Below are 18,280 nucleotides of genomic sequence, written 5' to 3'. Positions count from 1 at the left end.
TTGTCAAAACTAAAGGGTCATTTTCAAGTTTTTGCATCTACCTTCTATGCATCAAGGGATGCCCTTGGTGACAAATTTCAAATGCCCAACTTTGAGATATTTTGTGATCCTAACATACAAAAACAATCTAAGCTCAAGCAACTATATTTTCTCTCTGGCTCTTCAAATCAAGCTTTGGTGGCTCATAACTCCAAAGGTAAGCACAAAGCTCAGTTTTAACCAAAGAAAAATTTTGCACAAGCCTGTGAGACTCCCTCCAAGACTATGTAGAATACTAAGTCTTCTCCTCCAGTTTCTAAGAATGAATAATCCTCCTCAAAGACAAACAAAAAGCAGGAAAAGAAGAAGACCAAAACAAATGAAATTTGTACATTTTGTAGCAAACAGGGACATATTGAAACAAGATGTTGGATAAAGTTGAATGCCTTAGAAGAGGCCATGAAGAATACCGATCTGAATTGGATCATTATATTGTTTTTCATCCACCTCAATGCATTTGGAGGGGAAAAAGTGGAGGAATCAACTCACAGGATCATTTTTACCAGAGGGACCTAGTTTGGAAAAACAGGGTCTGAAACCTTCTAAAAGCATTTTGAGGCATCAAATGATGCTTTTTGGGGGTCAAAATTTTCCTATTTTGCGTAGCACCATTTCATATTATTATACACATAGATATATTTCCAATAGCGCAAGAAGTGCATCCAACAGAGTCTGTATGCACAAGTTATGCCACTCAGAAGTTGACCTGTTTTGCACCTATAGTTCGGGAGGATTTCGTGTTAGCCTCCATTATTCATGGAAAATGGTCTAGCCACATGATTATGATGTAAAATACTCTAGAATATTCTATAGTTTAACTCTAGTTAAGAGTTGATGTAGTCAAAATTAACCACAAGTAGGCTATTGTGCTGTGTTATAATCGGACCACTAGGAGGAAGAGACATTTCATTCTTTTTAGAGAATTTTGTTCCATAGCTGAACAAAGATGGCTAGGAGAGATAGGAGGTAGAGAATACTGAGAGGATCTCTACACTATAGTAGCCCATGGGCCATAGAAATTACTTCTTTATACATGCGGCCATATTTCGAGACATAGAAAGAGAGCGAATCGACCTCACCTTCTAGCTAGGGTTTTCTCTCGAAAGGGTTTCCCAGAGAGAATATCTTGTGTATTATATGTGTGTGTGCATGAGAGATTATTTTTTCATTCTCTGTTTTTCTGCATAATTTCTATTCACATGCAGGCACTAATTACAATTAAATCTACAAATATAGAATTTTAATAAAATTGTAATAGTGTAAAATTTTAGTATTTTCATATATTATTATCAGATATGTTGTGAAAAACTGCCCTGTGGAATATCCACGATAGTTTAAGATCATTTGGTATAAGAGAAATTTTCCTTGGGTATTTTGTGGAGATTGCAGGAATCTAGATCGACGGGGTTGAAAATCATAAAACCTTAATTATGGGTGACGAATCTATAAACGAACCTCATGATCATGCAGAGGTGAGGTTTTCACGATTGGAACAACAAGTCATAGATATCAACTGCAATGTAAGCCTCCTCATGACGACCTTGAATAAAAATTTGGGGATATTTGGAGAATATGCGGGTTCAAATGCAGAGGACAAATCAGAACAAGGATAAAAAAATAGGGGAGAAACAGAGAACTAGTCGAGGAAAGGACCGAAAAAAGATCAACCTAGTTTGAGTGTTGTAAACCAATTACAGTCCCTATTTAAAATGGAAGTAAAATTCAATATCAAGCTGTACCACAGTGATATTGACGCTTTGAACCTGAACCACAAGCTACAACAACTAGAAGTTTATTTCAGTGTCCATCAGATTGAGGAAGGGAAAAAAATTCTCATTTGCACGGTTGAAATTAGAGGGAAATGCACTAAGTTAGTGGGGGAGACACATAGAACCCCTAAGGTTGGAGGGAGAACCTCTAGTGGTTAAGTGGGAGGATTTAAAAACCTTCATTAAGTCACAGTTTTATCCCATTGGTTACGTGGAGGACTAGTGGAGCTGGTGGCATTACTTCAGGAAAAAGTCGGGCCAAAGTGTGCATGAGTACACCACAGAATTCAGGAAGATGGTTACAATGTTGGGTGTCTCTCCAAAGTACCAAGACGTACTCCTCAAGTATTTGGGGGGTTTTCACCACCATCTGTGTGAGCAAGTGATGTTGTTCAAGCCCAAATCCGTGGACGCAGTTTGTGTACAAGCACAATACCTGGAGAAAATAGGCCTGAAGAGAGCACAATGAAGTGGACCAAAGCATAATGACCAACAAGACACTTTTAAGGAGAGGAAGAAGAAGAAAAAAAGGGGAAATATAAAAATATGACAACCACAACACACCATTGCAAATATCATAGCAACCACTACAACATTGATGGCCATACAAAGAAGAAGTGTTGGAAGTCGCATCCAAAGCTAAACCCAAAGAACAATAAGAAATATAACAAAAATAAGAATCTCATGGCCATGGATTTGAGCAACCAAGTTGAAAGAAACTTAGACGCGGAGGAGAAGATTGTTTGTACATCAATGCCAAAGGAGGTGAATCTAAGTAGCCTTCAGCAACAGGAAGAGAAGGAAATGACCAAACTCTTCCATATAAAGATATAGGTCAAGGAGACAAAATTGATGCCATGTTTGACTCAGGATCACAGGTGAATCTCATTGCAACATATCTGGTCAAGAAATCGGGGCTAGAAGTTTGTGATCATCCAAACCCATATCCATTGGGATGGGTAAATGAGGATGTAGATTTGAAGGTAACAAAACAATGTAAAATTAGATTTGTTATCAGTGTTGATTTTATTGATGAAGTACATACGGATGTGGTTCCCCTTGATGTATGTGGAGTTGTGTTTGGGAGTCCATACATCTACTTGCGTGATGCAATATTCATGAGGAGAGTTAACCAAAACTGGCTCATCAAGGGTGGAAAATTGTTCATCATCAACGCACACAAAAGCAAGTCAAATATTTCACTACTAAGTGCCAACCAAGCCAAGAAATTGATTAGTTCTAGCAAGAAGTGTGTTTATTGTTTTTAAGAGAAAGTTAGTCTACGAAGGAGTCAATAAGAGACAAGGCATCCCTGGAGTGGTGTACTAGGAAAAATAAACAACAAATGGAGGATTTTTTATAGTCATACAAGGATGTGTTTTGAGAGCCTAAAGGGTTACCACGTAAGAGAGAAGTGGAGCATGAGATCCAACTATTGCCAGAAACCCCATTTCCAAATACTGGGTTATATAAGAAGTCTATTATAGAAGAAAGTGAGGTGAAGAAATAGTTGCAGTTTATGCTAGAATAGGGTATCGTTCGACCGAGTACATCATCATGTGGGTCACCCATCATTATTGTGCCGAAGAAGGATGGGACTAGCAGATGCATATAGATTACAGGGCGTTGAACAAACATAACACTCAAGAACGGATACGCCTTGCCCAGGATAGATGATTTTTTGGATCAGTTACAACAATAAAAATACTTCACCAAGCTGGAATTGAAGTCTAGATATCACCGGGTTCGAGTCAAAGAAGAAGATATCTGGAAGGCCAACTTCAAAACCATGCAAGGTTTGTATGAGTGGTTAGTCATGTCATTTGGCCTATGTAATGCACCATCTACATTTATGAGATTAATGAATGATGTACTGTGCCCTTTAGGTTCATTTGTTAATGTTTATTTGGATGATATACTGGTATACAGTGCTACCTAGGAGGAGCATATGTCACATTTGATGTAGATGCTAGAAACATTGAAGAAGCATCAACTACTAGAAAATATCAAGAAGTGCGAGTTTGTGCAATAGTCTTTGGTGTATCTGGGGTATGTGATCAATGGAGGAGAAATATCCTTCCAAGATGGAGGCCATCATGAAATGGTCAATGCCTACTAATGTTTCTAAGGTTATTAGTTTCATTGGGGAAACATAGTACTTAAGGAAATTCATAGCCTCATTTTTAGTGGTATCAAAACTGCTCCATGCCATAACACCAAGTGGCAAGAGTTTCCAATGGGGAAAAGGTTAGAAAAGGGATTTTGAAGAGCTAAAGAAGAAGACCAGCCAAGCACCAATTCTAGAATTACTAAACATGCAGTGAACCTTTGAAGTGGAGATAGATGTGAGTAGCTATGCTATGGGAGTTGTCTTGATGCAGGGAGGAAGGCTTGTATGCTACTATTATGAAGTATTTCATGGGGCAATTCCTAACTACCCTATCTACAATAAGGAGCTCTATGCCATGGTGCAAGCTGTGAAGAAGTGGAAGCACTATCTCATGGGAAAGGAAACAATAATCCACACAGATCACCAATTGTTACAGTACTTGCAGGCCCACTATAAGCTACAACAGATCAGCCATTAGAAATGGATGGGGTTTTTATAATAGTTTCATTTGGTGATCAAGTATAAGAAGGGCAACACCAAAAAGTTGGCCGACATGCTTTTAAGGCCACCCACATCGAAGATTATAGATTTGGGGACTCTTATGCACATGGATCCATTCACCCATGATGCATACGAGAGGCATATTTAGAGGATGAGGAATTCAAGGAGGTGTGTCAGCAGTTTCAGAGTTAGAGCCATGTGCATGATGGTGACAACATCATTGACTATCATCTTTGGGATGGTTTACTCTACAGGTTGGATAAGCTATGTGTTCCTAAAGGTGAGCGATTGTAGTTGATCAGAGAGGCTCACACTTCTAGGGTTGCAAAGCACTTTGATGTAGGGAAGACTGTGGCTAACTTGCAAGGATATGTGTATTGGCCCAAGATGTAAGAGTAGGTAGCTAGGTTAATAAGAGGATGCATGCTTTGTTGTACCAACAAGCATAGTATTACGAAATAGGGTCTATATCATCCCTTACGTGTAGCTACTCATCCTTGGGAAATAATTTCCATGGACTTTGTGGGAGGTTTACCGACAACTAAGACGGGACATGACTACCTATTTGTGGTAGTTGAAAGGTTCAACAAGATGTGTGCTCTGATGCCCTATTAAAAGGACATAAACAGAAAATCAGTAACAAACTTGTTCTTTGGACAAGTTTGGGTGCACTTTGGGATACCAAGGGGCATCATTTTAGATAGGGATACAAGATTTCTTAGTGCATTTTGGACTACATTGTGGGAGAATATGGACACAAAGTTGAAGAGATCTATAACGTTCCATCCACAAATAGATGGGGCAGATCCATCTACATGTATAGAAGATCAGGCAGATCCATCTACATGTACAAGATACACTACAAAAGTCACATGAGAAGTATAGGTCAGGGATGATCAACACAAAATAGAGAAATCGTTCAGGGTGGGATACATAGTATGGCCATAGTTGAATAAGGAGAGGTTGCAGGGGCATGGTAAGAAAAGCAAGGCTCTGAGTTATGTCCCCTTTGAGATACAAGAAAAGGTGGGTGATAATTCCCATCATCTCAGTTTACCACCATATAGGTGCATTTACTCAGTTATGAATGTAAAGAATTTGAAACTCTATGAGCCTTCCATGTTAGATCACGAAGAGGAACAAGTCCTACCTTCTGTGGAGGATTTAGCACTAGATGCTCAGGCAGATTTGATAGAAGATACAGTTTTGTAGAAGAGGTCTAGAACTACAAGACAGGGGCAACATGACCTTTGGAAGATTGGATTGAAGGGACAACTTCCAGGCAAATCTAAATGGTACACTAGAGAGAAGGTGGAGGAAAACTTTCCTCACCTTAGTCAATAAAATCTTTTTGGGGGAAAAAGGTTCCCAAATGGGGAGGTGTGATATGAATTGTATTATTATATCATTTTTCATCGACCTTGATGCATTTGGAGTGGATAAAATAGAGGAATCAACTCATGGGACCATTCTACCGGTGGGACCCAGTTTGGCAAAACAGGGTCTAAAGCCTTCCAGGAGAATTTTGAGGCATCAAATGACGTTTTTTGGTGGTAAAACTTTGTTTCTTTATAACGCATAATTTTTATGCTATTCTACACACAGGGATATTTCCAACGACGTAAGAAGCGCGTCAATCACAATCTGTATGCAAAAGTTATGCCACTCAGAAGTTGACCTTCATGTTTTGACATCTATAGTTTTGGAGGATGCCATGTCATTCCCAATTATTCATGGAAAAGGGGCTAGCCACGTGATTATGATGTAAAATAATCTAGAAGAGTGTATATTTTAACTCTAGTTAAGAGTTCATGTAGTCAAAATTAACCACTAGTAGGCTATCGGGTCATGTTATAACCAGGGTACTAGGAGGAAGCGGCATTACATTCTTTCAAGAGAATTTTGTTCCATAGCTAAGAAAAGATAGCTAGGAGAGATAGGAGGTAGAGAACACAGAGAGGCTCTGTGAATTGTATTAGCCCATAGGCCACATGCATTACTTCTTTGTACATGTAGTCATATTTCTAGACACAGAAAGAGAGTGAAGCGGCCTCACCTTCTGTTAAAAATGCAACAAGAAAATCCTAATTTAATTTGTCCTTGAATTAAATTAGGAATTAAATTGTAATTCCAATTCTCCTAGCAACTTTTAATAGTTAACTAAGTTAATTTGATGTTGGATTAATTAATTTGAGTTGGGAGTCCAACTAGAGTCATGTAGAGTGTCTCCTACCTTTTAGGAACCCTGGTTGTGTTTATTTTGAGTTGTAATTATTTAATTCATCTTAACTAAGTTAAAGTTAGTTAAACTAGTTCCAATTGATGGAGAAATTAGTGGGAGATCCAGTAGTGGGGTGTAACCAGCGTTGATCAACCAGTAAACTAAAGATTCATTGATAATTAATTCATAAATGTCAGATTAGAGAAAGACCTAGTTGAGATTGGAGTTCAGGGACAATGTATTATCAGTTGTATAATCATCTGAATTGTAAGGTGGTGCATGCAATCAGAGGAAGGCCTATTAATATTGCACAATTCATATTTGTATAATTTCCCAATTAAACATGGGCTAATTCCCTAGGAAAATGCACAAAGAAATAGGAGCTTGGCAGGTAGTAGATTTGGCTAAGTATTGGCTTGACCTAGTTTGTGAAATAGTGAGATAGATAGAGATAGTGTAGAGGTTTCTCAGGCTTGAAAAAAGCATTGTAATATTCACATATTTTCTGATTAATGCAATATAAAAATATCAGGGGTTTTTAGCTATGAATTTCCCCAAAAAATTATTGTGTTATGTGTGATTAAATTCTTTCTCTTTTATGCTTCACGATTTCATTGATCAATTATTGTTTCTGCTGATGAGAAGAGTAGATTCAATTCAATTGTTTTAACATATTACAATCTGCAGTTTGAATGTAAAAGGAATTTCTACATGGTATCAGAGGTGAAATCACTATAGAAGAGTTTGTATTTTGCAAGAGAAATCAAATTTTCACTATCATACTTCAGAGCCAATAGGATGTCATTCTACGGGTTGAGACTCGAATATGCCCTTGAGGGTAGTTCGAACTATATTTCTTGGAAGGTATTGATGGTCTTGGAACCACCAACATTCAGTGGATATCCCTGATAAGAAGTCCCAACTAGACCTCAAACCGTTTGGAGTAGGAGTCCCAACAGTGGGTGGTAGTGTAATGCCTTGACCACGATAATGCACAGAGATAAGTATGATAAATTTGGGTGGAAGTAAGTGTGTGACCTTGTAGTGAGTTAAGTGAGATGCACGAGGGTTCTAACACATGGGGGGGGGAAGGAAGTGTGCCCCTTAGAATCTTGTAATAGTTTTCATCTTGAAAGGAACACACGAGCAGAATGATATCACAAGATAAAATGTGAAATAGTCAACAAATTAGACTGACAGGTTAATCCAACAACACACATTCAACAAGATTCATACAATTGCATACAAAGTAGTTCATAAGAATATGCGTAAGTTAAACAACATACATTGCTAAACATACTAGAATAGTCCAACTACAATAACAACATATGCATGAAAGCTTGTTGGCTTTGTTATTATTATTATAAGTGAAATTTCCATCCACACATACACCATTGACGACCACTAGCCCCAGTAGTGGAACATTACAATCAAGAACACCTGCTCCTCCAAAGAAGAATACTCACTCTATGCTATGGAGAAGCCAAGGCTCCTCACAATACTCCCAAGCCTTTCCTAAGCATAAGCCTAGCCAAAAGCTTGGATCCTAAAAGCCCGTTCTATGAGTTAAGAGGTTCTATTTATAACAAAGGGTGGGGTGACCCTTGACATTCCCCTTTGTGACTCTTTGACTACCGTCATGACTCTTCAACTTATTTACAAATGACTCATTACATAACATGATGACCTTTTACATTCTACTAATGACACTTGGAATTTCACTTACAACATATTTACAAATAATATTACATTTTCCACATGTACCCATGTGAGACAAAATAGGCTAGAGATAGCCTAACAAGACAAAACACTATGATTTCGAATTTTGGGGAAATACCAACTCCACAACCTTCACTTGGTGCTTCTTGGTAACATACTCATACCAAGCTTGGTAATGTGTGATGATGTCCCCAAAATTCTTGATGGTGTCTTTCTGATAGTGGACTCTTACCTCCATAGCATCTAGTTATATGGTTGTGGAACCTGTATCCAACTCGTCTTGAAGCATGTGCAACATTGCGTTGACCACAATGGGACCACCAATGTACTTATTCATGTTATGTGTGCTGAGCTCCAATTCATCCCTAGTGACCTCTCGCCTTAGTTGCTCCATGTACTTGTTGGTCTCTAGCCATACTTGGTTCTTGTGTTTAGCCTTAGTGAGGGAATCGATTGAAGATATTGTTATCACTCAGGTTGTTCCCTGGCTCCTAAGGGAATACGACCGAAGTAACCACTAACCAATCTTTTAGCTACAAGTCCTAGCCTACCTGCAACCAGAGAGGGCTCTCTCTTTATGATTTAACTTTGTTGTGGATTAATTTTAGGCTAGTTATGATGTACAGAGTTTGGTTTTAAATTTGGTTGGATGATAATTTCAGGTAGAACTGGGATGCAGTTTCAGAATAGTTTAGACCATTGGGCAATGAAGTCAATGATGGGATACTGCTGTAAGTGTTTCTTGTGGAAAGGGTAATGCTACAGGGCCAGACAGGCACCTATGGAACAATTCTTCAAATCTGGGAATTGATGGCATGAAATCAGGGAATGAAAGGCATTCAAGGATCTTTCACTATGTTGATAGAGGGAAAGTGTGAGAATATTATCTAGGAGAAATTAAGAATTCCTAAACAACATCCATAATGAGAGAATCAACTCAAACATGAGCAATTAAGGATTCATATTTATGACTAATTTAGAAGAAAACACAGTTAGAAACAGAGATTGAGCAGAGGGTGTATTCAAACAAGTCCTGAGCTATTCTTTCTTCTCTGTTACTAAGATCATGAAACATATGTGAAATTTGCAAACACAGAAAGACAAAACACGGTTTAGAATAACTTATTGTTCCATTAAACGACACAGGAATTCTGTAGCAGAACGCAGTTCATTTCACATCCAGACAGCACAGAGAGCATCAACTTCACCAGCAATTTGTATTAAAAGTCTGAAAATTTACAGCGTAGCTCTTAGAGAGAATCACCAACCAACCCCAAATACGTTCTATGGGGAGGTATATATACAAAAATAAGATACAAAATATCTAGATGCTGAGTCTTCATGTAATAAATTACATCACCAACTCCTCCAAGGGAGTAAATGAAGAATTAAACACTGCAATTAATATTGGCTTGCTAGCTGTCTATCTTGTTAGAAAATTTTGACTTTCTGGGCTGAATGAGTCGGCTGTCTACTGCACATTTATTTTGCATGTGCTATTTTGATGCTAGTATGCTGCCTGTTGTCATCTTGGTCTTCATCTTTGGTGCTATGCTACTTTACATTTAATGAGCTGTAGTTAACATTCCAATTCTGCTTTACGTTGCTTTGATCCTTTGACAGGTGGACAGTGCCATCTGTAGATGCTGAATTGTAGTTTACAAAAATAATTAATAACCAAAATCACTTGAGCAACGTCTCCATCATTCCTCTCCACCAATCTTTTATAGGTAGTTGATGCCTTTGTATCTTTATCAGTGTTTCATCAGCTTCTGTATATCTGTAAAAGTTTGGTTGGTCTTCAAAGAGATGGTTTATCTCATGTGCAATGTAGAATAGATTTTCTAATTTATCAAAGACACTCTGTCCAAATGGAGGCCCTGTCTCTTTTGATGTGCTTGAGGAAGCTGTGATTTGATTGGCAGCATAATTGTTCACCCTGTTGGCATAATTATCATGTGATAGTAGTCTTCCAGCACTAGTTACTAGGCTAAGCAGCCCTCTGCTCTGTAATGCTGTGATCTTTATTCTGAACTCATCCACCTCTGCTTGCATCTCTTGGCATTTTCTTTCCAATTTCTGCACAAAATTCCTAAGGGTTAGCACCCTTTTTATTAGCAAAATAGTTTTAGTCCTATTCCTTATTCCCATTGCTGCCAGCTGCCCTTCGGTGCGAGTATTCAAAAATTGGATCATTCTATTAGCTTGCTCGGGCATGTTTCCTAAAGATGTTCTAGCCTTTTGGTTTTCAAACTGAGCCAAGCTTATTAAATCCATTTGCTCATGAATGGTTTCAATGGATTGCCATTGGTCTGTAATGGATTGGCCAATATTGGCCCACAAAATTTTCTTGATATTTGCTAGAGTTTTATCAAAAGTGAGCTCTTTCTTCAGCTCATTTATTCTTCTTTCCAAGGCTTTCACTTCCCTTGTCTTCTCAGCTACTTCTTGCTTTGATTTGTCATATTTTTCCTCAATTCTAGCCAACTTTTCCTTGGTTTCTTTCAATTCTGCCATTTGCAATTCCAAGGCTTCTATTTCTTTCATCATATTGTCCATTCTAAAGCTGGTTTCTTGCTCTGTAGGTGCTGCAGTAGTTGTTGAAATTGGTGCTGAGCTTGAAGCACCTGCTTCTGATGTTGTAACAGTGGGAGGGACTGTTGTGGTGGCCGTAGGAGGAGCAGCTGTAAGAATCTGAGCTGTTTGAATTGGCTGAGAGGCCAACTCTCCCTGTCTTCCCTGTAATGATGCCTCCAGGGCACTCTCTGTCTCTACCAACCTTTTATGTAAGGTTGTAAGCAAAGCTACGACATCCTGCTCCTCTTTTTGTTGTGCCACCTCTGTAGTTTGAGGATGCAATGTGGGTGACAGCTTGATTTGTCTTCTAAGGGCAGCTATGTCTTCATCTTTCTTTTTAATCAAAGCTTGCACACCTTTGGGATCAGTGGGATCATGTCCCAGCTCTATGATGATTTCTTCCAAGGACTTGATTCTATTGTCCTTGGCCTATGACGAAGCTTTCTCCAACTCTAGTTGGGCAGTAGTATTGTGCAAAGAGTTTTGCAATATGTGGGCTAACAATGTTTTATCTGCTAAAGTAGAATATACCATCTCCCCAGTCTGCTTGTGCAATTCAATCTGGTCCATCGGATGGATATCCTTGGCGAACACTTCCAGATTGGTTCTAATGTAGTCAGCAGCTGATTGGGGTTGTTGAGTTGTAGGTCTGAAGTGACCGAGGGTCATTCTCCCTTCCTGGATGTCATAGGCTGCCATTAGCCTTTGCTGATTGGTAGGGGCCATCCTTATTAGCTGGTTGTACAACTGTAATCTCACTGGCTCATTCCTAGCTTTGATATCAGTGAATGCTTTTTTAATATCAGAGCCCTGTCGGCCCTGTTGCCTGGTGGATGTTACCTCCACCCCCTGTTGTCTCTCTTGCTCCTGCTGAAAGGAGCTGGCCGATGTCTCCATGCTTGGGGGAATTTGCTGTTCAGTGGGCCCCTCTGGCATCTCTTCCTCCGAAAAAGGATTTAACCTTTGTCTCTTCTCTCCTTGCTGCTCTGTAGATGTCCCTGGAGGGGTCTCTTCCTGTCTATCTCTCTTCTTTGCCCTTTCCTCATTAAGAGGTGTCTGCAGTACAGGAATTTCAGTCACTTTTGCTTGAGTTAAGGGGTCTTGCCCTTGACTCTGTCCATCTGTAGAAACCGGCTGATCTGCCATTGTTTCTTGTTGTCCCAAATTGTGCACTTGTTCTTCTGAATGTTGCACCACTTTTCCTTTATCTGTTGCTGCAGGTGGGGCACTTACTTGGGCAGGTTGCTGGGGGGCCGTGGCAGAAGAGGTGCCTTCTCCAAGGTGCCGAGGAGCTGTAAAAAAGACCTGTCCAAAAGATTCCAAGTCAACAGATTTTTCCAGATTCTTGAATGCTTTTTCTGTTATTTCTTCTTCAGTGAGCTCTTCCATTAGGGTGCCTTCTACCCATTCTTGTTGATTGGCATATTGTTCAAGTTGAGGGATATTGTAATGTACATATCCTGCAAGCCTATATTTGATTCTTCTAAGGCTTATAAAGTGATTGGGATCATATGGTGACCAAATGAAACTTAGTTTGAGCTTAAGTTTCTCTCCCAGAATCTGATCAGCATCCTTCCATGCTTCTTCTCTCTTATTGAAAATGAAGGGGGCCAATTGATGTTTGATTTTCAGCTGTGCCTTTTTGCTTTTGCCATGAAAATGAATCATATCTGCATTACCAAATTTCCGAAAGTATTCTAAGGCAAAGAGTCTCATAGGGACATATTTTGGCAGTTGGTAGGGGGCTAATTCACAACCATAAACCTTGATTATTGTGTGGTTTTGGTAAAAATACCAGTCACCAATGATGTAGCTTTTGGAAAGCTGTAGAATCTTCTGCATCTCATTAGTGAGTCTTGGGGGAGGATCTGTTGATAGTAAGCAGGTAGCTGGATAGACAAAAAGGTCAATGAATTCACAATATGTGTATGGGGAGCTACTAACATGATGGAATACTGATGACCAAAATATGACTGACCTCCTCTCCCCCCTAGCATCCAATTTTCTGAGGACGACTGGGAAACTTTCAGGCTGATAATATAGCAGCAAATGATAGATATATGAGGTGTATTTGAATACCCTTTCCCTTTCTAGGTTCATGAATTTCTCATGAATCTTATCAGCTATGAAGGTAGCATAATCATATTGGACAGCAGGGGGCTGTCCTGGAGTGAAGATAGACATCAAGGCAAAGACAGTGTTGTCCACAATTTCACTTGTTCTGAATCCTAGGATGTAGGAGATGATATCTATAAGCATTTTTCCCTCCTCAGTAAATGCAACATGGAGATAAGGGATTGTGAATCTGGAGTAACAGTCTGGTGGCATAAACAATTTAGCAATTCGGTCAATCTCTGCAGAGGGAAATTTTGAGGCTTGATCTAGCAGATTCTTCATGGAAAGGGGGACCAAAGGCTGAGTTGGTTTGAATTGCAACATCTCATTGATAGACTGAGGAGTAATGTAGAAGAGGACTTTGCCAGCAGGGCCCATCACTGCCCTCTGAGAAGGATCATAATTGGAACAACACTGATGGATGAGGTCAGGAAAAACATTTACTGAGGGCAAGTAGTACATGGGCATGTTGGACTCCCATATTCTTAATGGATCAGTTTTGTTTTTGAATTTACTCCTTATCTCACAGAAAGCCTGAAGATGAGGCTTGTCTCCTTCCATATCAGCAATTTGGTAGTCTCTATCTGCCAGTGGAATCCATTCTAACTGCCTATGGGGTGCATTTAGTGGTGCAATATTGAGGGCAACTGGGGCCTCCATGTTTTGACTGTGATTACAGTTGAATTAGGCCTGTATTTCAGCAAGGGACAGAGTTCTGATGAAGGTTTTGTGGGCAAGGAACTCACAGTTTTAAGTTCTGTGCAGAGATGTTCTTGAGGAGTAAAACTTAAGGGGAATGAAGAGTGTGGAGGGCTCTGCAATAAGTACACTGGAGAGGGAGAAAAATAAAGGGCTTTAGCAAACTGTCTTTAGTGGTTCCGCGGGCAAATTGGAGCTGGAATTCGAGCTAGCGATGGAAATTTTATCAGAGGGGGCAGAGATGCCGGGTTTTGGCCACAAATGAAGTTATATAGTGGGGCAGAGAGGAAAAGGTCGCAGGTGCCAACGTGTTTCAAGTGAATTTTTTAGGTGTATTGGCGAATTTTGCAGAGAAGCTATAAAAACAGGGTTATGGGCGTTTCTTCGGGTAAATACCTGTTAAATTGAGAGATGCTGTGGTGGATAGCTGCTGGCGGAGGCCGAAGAGGTCGGGTTGCAGGTCGAGTAGGCCTTGGTGGCTGACGGGCACATCGAATGCGAACTGGACGTGAGTTGCATGCAAGCACTTGCGCCGTTTGTTTGCATAAAAAACAAACAAAAACGACGTTTTTCGCGAGTTTTAACGCAAATTTGGGCTTTTGCGGCATTTTGGCGCTTTTTTGCTATGACGTCATCGGCGGGTCCCGGGTACGGCACGGTGACGTGGCAGTTGACTGGGCCGATGACATGGCATAGGACACGGTGGCAGGGTAGGGACACAGGCAGATGTGGTGGCGGTGACACGGAGCAGGAGTGGGTTGACGCGGAGGTGATGTCATCGGCGACGTGGCACCCGGACAGAAGGCGGTAAGTGGTTTTTATTGGACCGTCTTCTGTACGGGGGCGGTAAGTGTCAGAGGAGGCCCGACACAATGAAAACAGGGCACGCGTCCCTGCGTACGGTGGTAAAACCACCCTCCGTTGGACGCTAACTCCCGTACGTTGGGGGCGCTCCGATATCAACATGGAGCGTCGGATCTGGGAGAGTGGATCGGAGGGCCGACGGGGTGCGAAGGTGGCGGCAGGTTAACGTACGGGGGCCCGCTATATATTTAAATATTTATATAGTGCTGCGGGGGTTTAGACTTTGGGTTATATGGGTTTATGGGTATGCGCCGGGGTAAAGTTTAGTGTTTAGTTTAAACTTTTAAATAGAAACCCGGAAATATATATGAGCGCAGAGGGATTAGTAAACTATGGTTTAGGAAGGGGTATTATGGTTGTTAATTTAACCAGAGGTTAAACTAATTCCGGATTTAGGACGCGGAAGGGTTCATAATAGTCCCAAATGGACTATTATTCCCCAAGACTGAATTACAAAGCTATAGTGCTTTAGGGTGGGATATTTAATATATTTTTTGGGATTTTTACATAGTTTTTGTAGAAAATAGGGGTGAGAACATAGGTTAGGGAGCTATATAATAGAGTTAGAAGTTAATATGACCTTGTGAAGTGAAAGTGTAGGGGCATGAAACTAAGTTTATGAAGGAAAACTTAGATATAGGAAGTGAATGGAATGTGGAAGAAAAGGTTTTTACACAAGAAATGTGGCTTCTTTTCCTTAAGAAAACCCAAAACTTGACTTAGTATTTGACAAAAATGAAGTGAGAGCAGGACTTATTGGGCAGATCCCAAGGTCCTTAAGGGGTGTTAGTAAGAAACTTTGAGGGGGAGGGTGAAAGGGAGTTAGACATGCTTCCATAGTTCTGCCATCAAACAACTGCTTTGACATTTCTTTCATTGATGAGATAAGCTCTGATTGATAATACATCAAGTGATCCAAACCTTGCTTCTGCAACCTCAAACTACCTACCCAGCCTAATACACCTAACATTTTTTCTTCCTTTTGAATGGGTGCACTTAGACTTGCAGACCCTGATTATCCTCTTTTCTTTTGACTGCCCTCCTATCTAAATCTACCCTTATTCCTTCCAAGGGCCCAGATTAAGCAGTTGGGCTCCTTAATTTCTCTACCTAGCTAGTGATCTGCCAAGCTTGAACTGTTTGGACAGATATTCATTCTCTAGTCTAGAACCAGCAATTTAAAACATGGCATGGTCCAGATTGAACTGTTGGGCCATCCATCAAGCTAGCAGTGGCATTTTGGCTAGCCACTTTCCTGGTCTTTCTTTGGGGTTCATTTTTATCATTTTTTCTGACCAATTGATTTTTCTTGCCCTTTGATTTTTCTTTTAGGGCATACCCTCTTTACATTTTTTAACTCTCTCTAATTCTTTTACAAAATATGGAACCTTTGCAGCATGAAAAGATGAACATATTTAGCACTTCCCAGGTCAATCATGAAAAATGAAACCTATTGGTATAGGAACCTAACAGATATCATGTGCGTTCTCACCATGACATCCAAACTCTTGTACAACTATGCATATGAGGCATGTATGTTGGATATGAATGGGGTGAGCTTCTCATAGTTTTAGATCAACATCTGAACCTTTTGTTTGTCTAACTCTACTTGAGGCTTCATCATATTTGGCAAGTGAAGCGGGGCTCCTTTATACTGCATTTTCCACTCTTGCACATGGACGATGGCAACATGTATGTTCCTGAGAGTTTGAAAAAACTCTTTCCTCTACTACTGTAAGCCATTCACATCTACAATTTCTTTATGCACGGTGACAAATCTGTCATAGAGCTTTTGCATGGTAGTCTCAAGTGTTGATACTTCATCAAGTATTTCTTTCCTCATCTCTACCATTGTGGAAACTGCATTCAAATTTGAGTTTCTTTTCCTCTTGCCTAGCTACATGCAAGTTATTTTCCATTTGTTCATTCTCAGCCAAGAGGAACTTAACATTGGAGCTTGTGGCTCTTGCATAGGCCAAGGTGGCATCGACAATGGAAGCTAGATGCTTTCTGACATCTAACACTAGCACCCTTTCCTTCAAGAATGTAGGTGACACATGATCATTCAGAATGTGTTTCCTATGCACCTGTACAATATTCTTCTGCAACTCGTCAAATGAAAGATTGTACACATCTATAACTAGATCATCATCAAGGAGAACAGCCTCTCCTTACTCGCTCGGGGTTGGTTCTAATAATGGAGGTGGTGGAGAGTGAGAGGTGACCTCGGATGCTCTTTGCATAACGTCAGTGTATTAATTATGTGGATCATCCCTCAACTCCATGTCCATCACTTCAATCAGTTCCTCAATCTGTTGAGCAAGATCCCGATCCTACATTTGTTCACCCTCTTCTTCACCTGCTGGTTGTTCTGACTCCTCAACTTGTATGGGCACTGTTTTCTTTGACATTGTGCCTTGCCTTTCTTCTTCCTCCTGTTTGTGCTTATCTTCCCTTTATCTCCTTCTCATCTCCTGCTCTTCCGTCAACTTCTTCTTCGTTTCTTGCAAATGTCGTTCTGCTTCCTCCAGCCTTTGATTTTCTTTCTTCCTTTGCTTTGCCCTCTTTATTCGCTACTCCCTTTTTCCCTCCACTACCAAAGCTGATTTCTCAGTGATGGGATCTTCTCTCATCTTACATCTTTTCTCTGTCTCTAGGTTCTCGATAATATTCCTCTTGCCCTGGTCTTGGGCCGGATTGCTGCTTATTGTTGTTTTTATTGTTTCTTCATTTGTTGCTATTGCCTGTAGAGAAGTCTTCTAAGTTGTGGCTATATTGACTAACTTGTGGAGTTTGGAGTCATTGTAATAGTATATCCAAGGGTCCTCCTTGTGCTAGTGAAATGTCCCATGGATCCATGGATAGTACACCTTCGCATAGTGGTTCTTGAAAATACCATGGGGATCATATGGATTAAAGTCCTTGGTACCGAAATTGAAATTAAATATCTCTTGAGTCTCGACATCTGCATATTTCGAGCTCTTAATATCGTATAACCTGATCTGCAAAGGAAGAGCGGGCCATGGTGCCTTCTTCTTCTTGTGCAGTCCTGTTGATAACCCTGTGGAGAGGTGATAGGAGACCTCTTGCATGACCAACTTGTTCGTGGCATACCTTGGTAGAACATGTAGAGGCTTCTCTCTACCAAAGGTGCTAGTAGGTGAGTCATACCAATATGCAATGTTATGTATCGCCTCCATTGTTTCTAGGGACATACAAGGTGGATCCTGCTCAAAGATCAACTTGTAAATGGGATGATGAAATGGTCAGTCAACCTTGCCATTACTCTTCATTAGCTGCAATTGGAAATCAACTTGCAAGAAATATTGATGGTAGTCTCTTTCGGTGTCCATCTCTAGTTCATGCCAAGAAATCGTTGGTGGGAAGAGGTTTCATCCAGTAAGTATGCGAACATGTAGAATCTCGCTTGCTCATCCTTGGGTGGATTCTGAGCATTAGTCACATGGACTTTCAACTGATAAACCAACAAGTCTGACTAGTTGAATGGCCTTCCATCATTTACCAGTAGGTCCAACATAACTACCCAACCTTCACGAAAGGTCTTGGTTCTTTCTTGACCGTATATTCGGCATGAAAATATGATCAAGAACTGGTAGGCCTTCTTAAGTGACTTGGTCTTATAAACATAGTTGGGTGTTTTCCTGA

The sequence above is a fragment of the Pinus tabuliformis genome, chromosome 2_1 (genome assembly GCF_031772625.1).
Source record: "Pinus tabuliformis cultivar Carrire ecotype Pingquan chromosome 2_1, CPIR1, whole genome shotgun sequence".
Classification (NCBI taxonomy): domain Eukaryota; kingdom Viridiplantae; phylum Streptophyta; class Pinopsida; order Pinales; family Pinaceae; genus Pinus; species Pinus tabuliformis.
The sequence above is the reverse complement of the archived record's forward strand: the minus strand, read 5'-3'. Positions refer to the sequence as shown.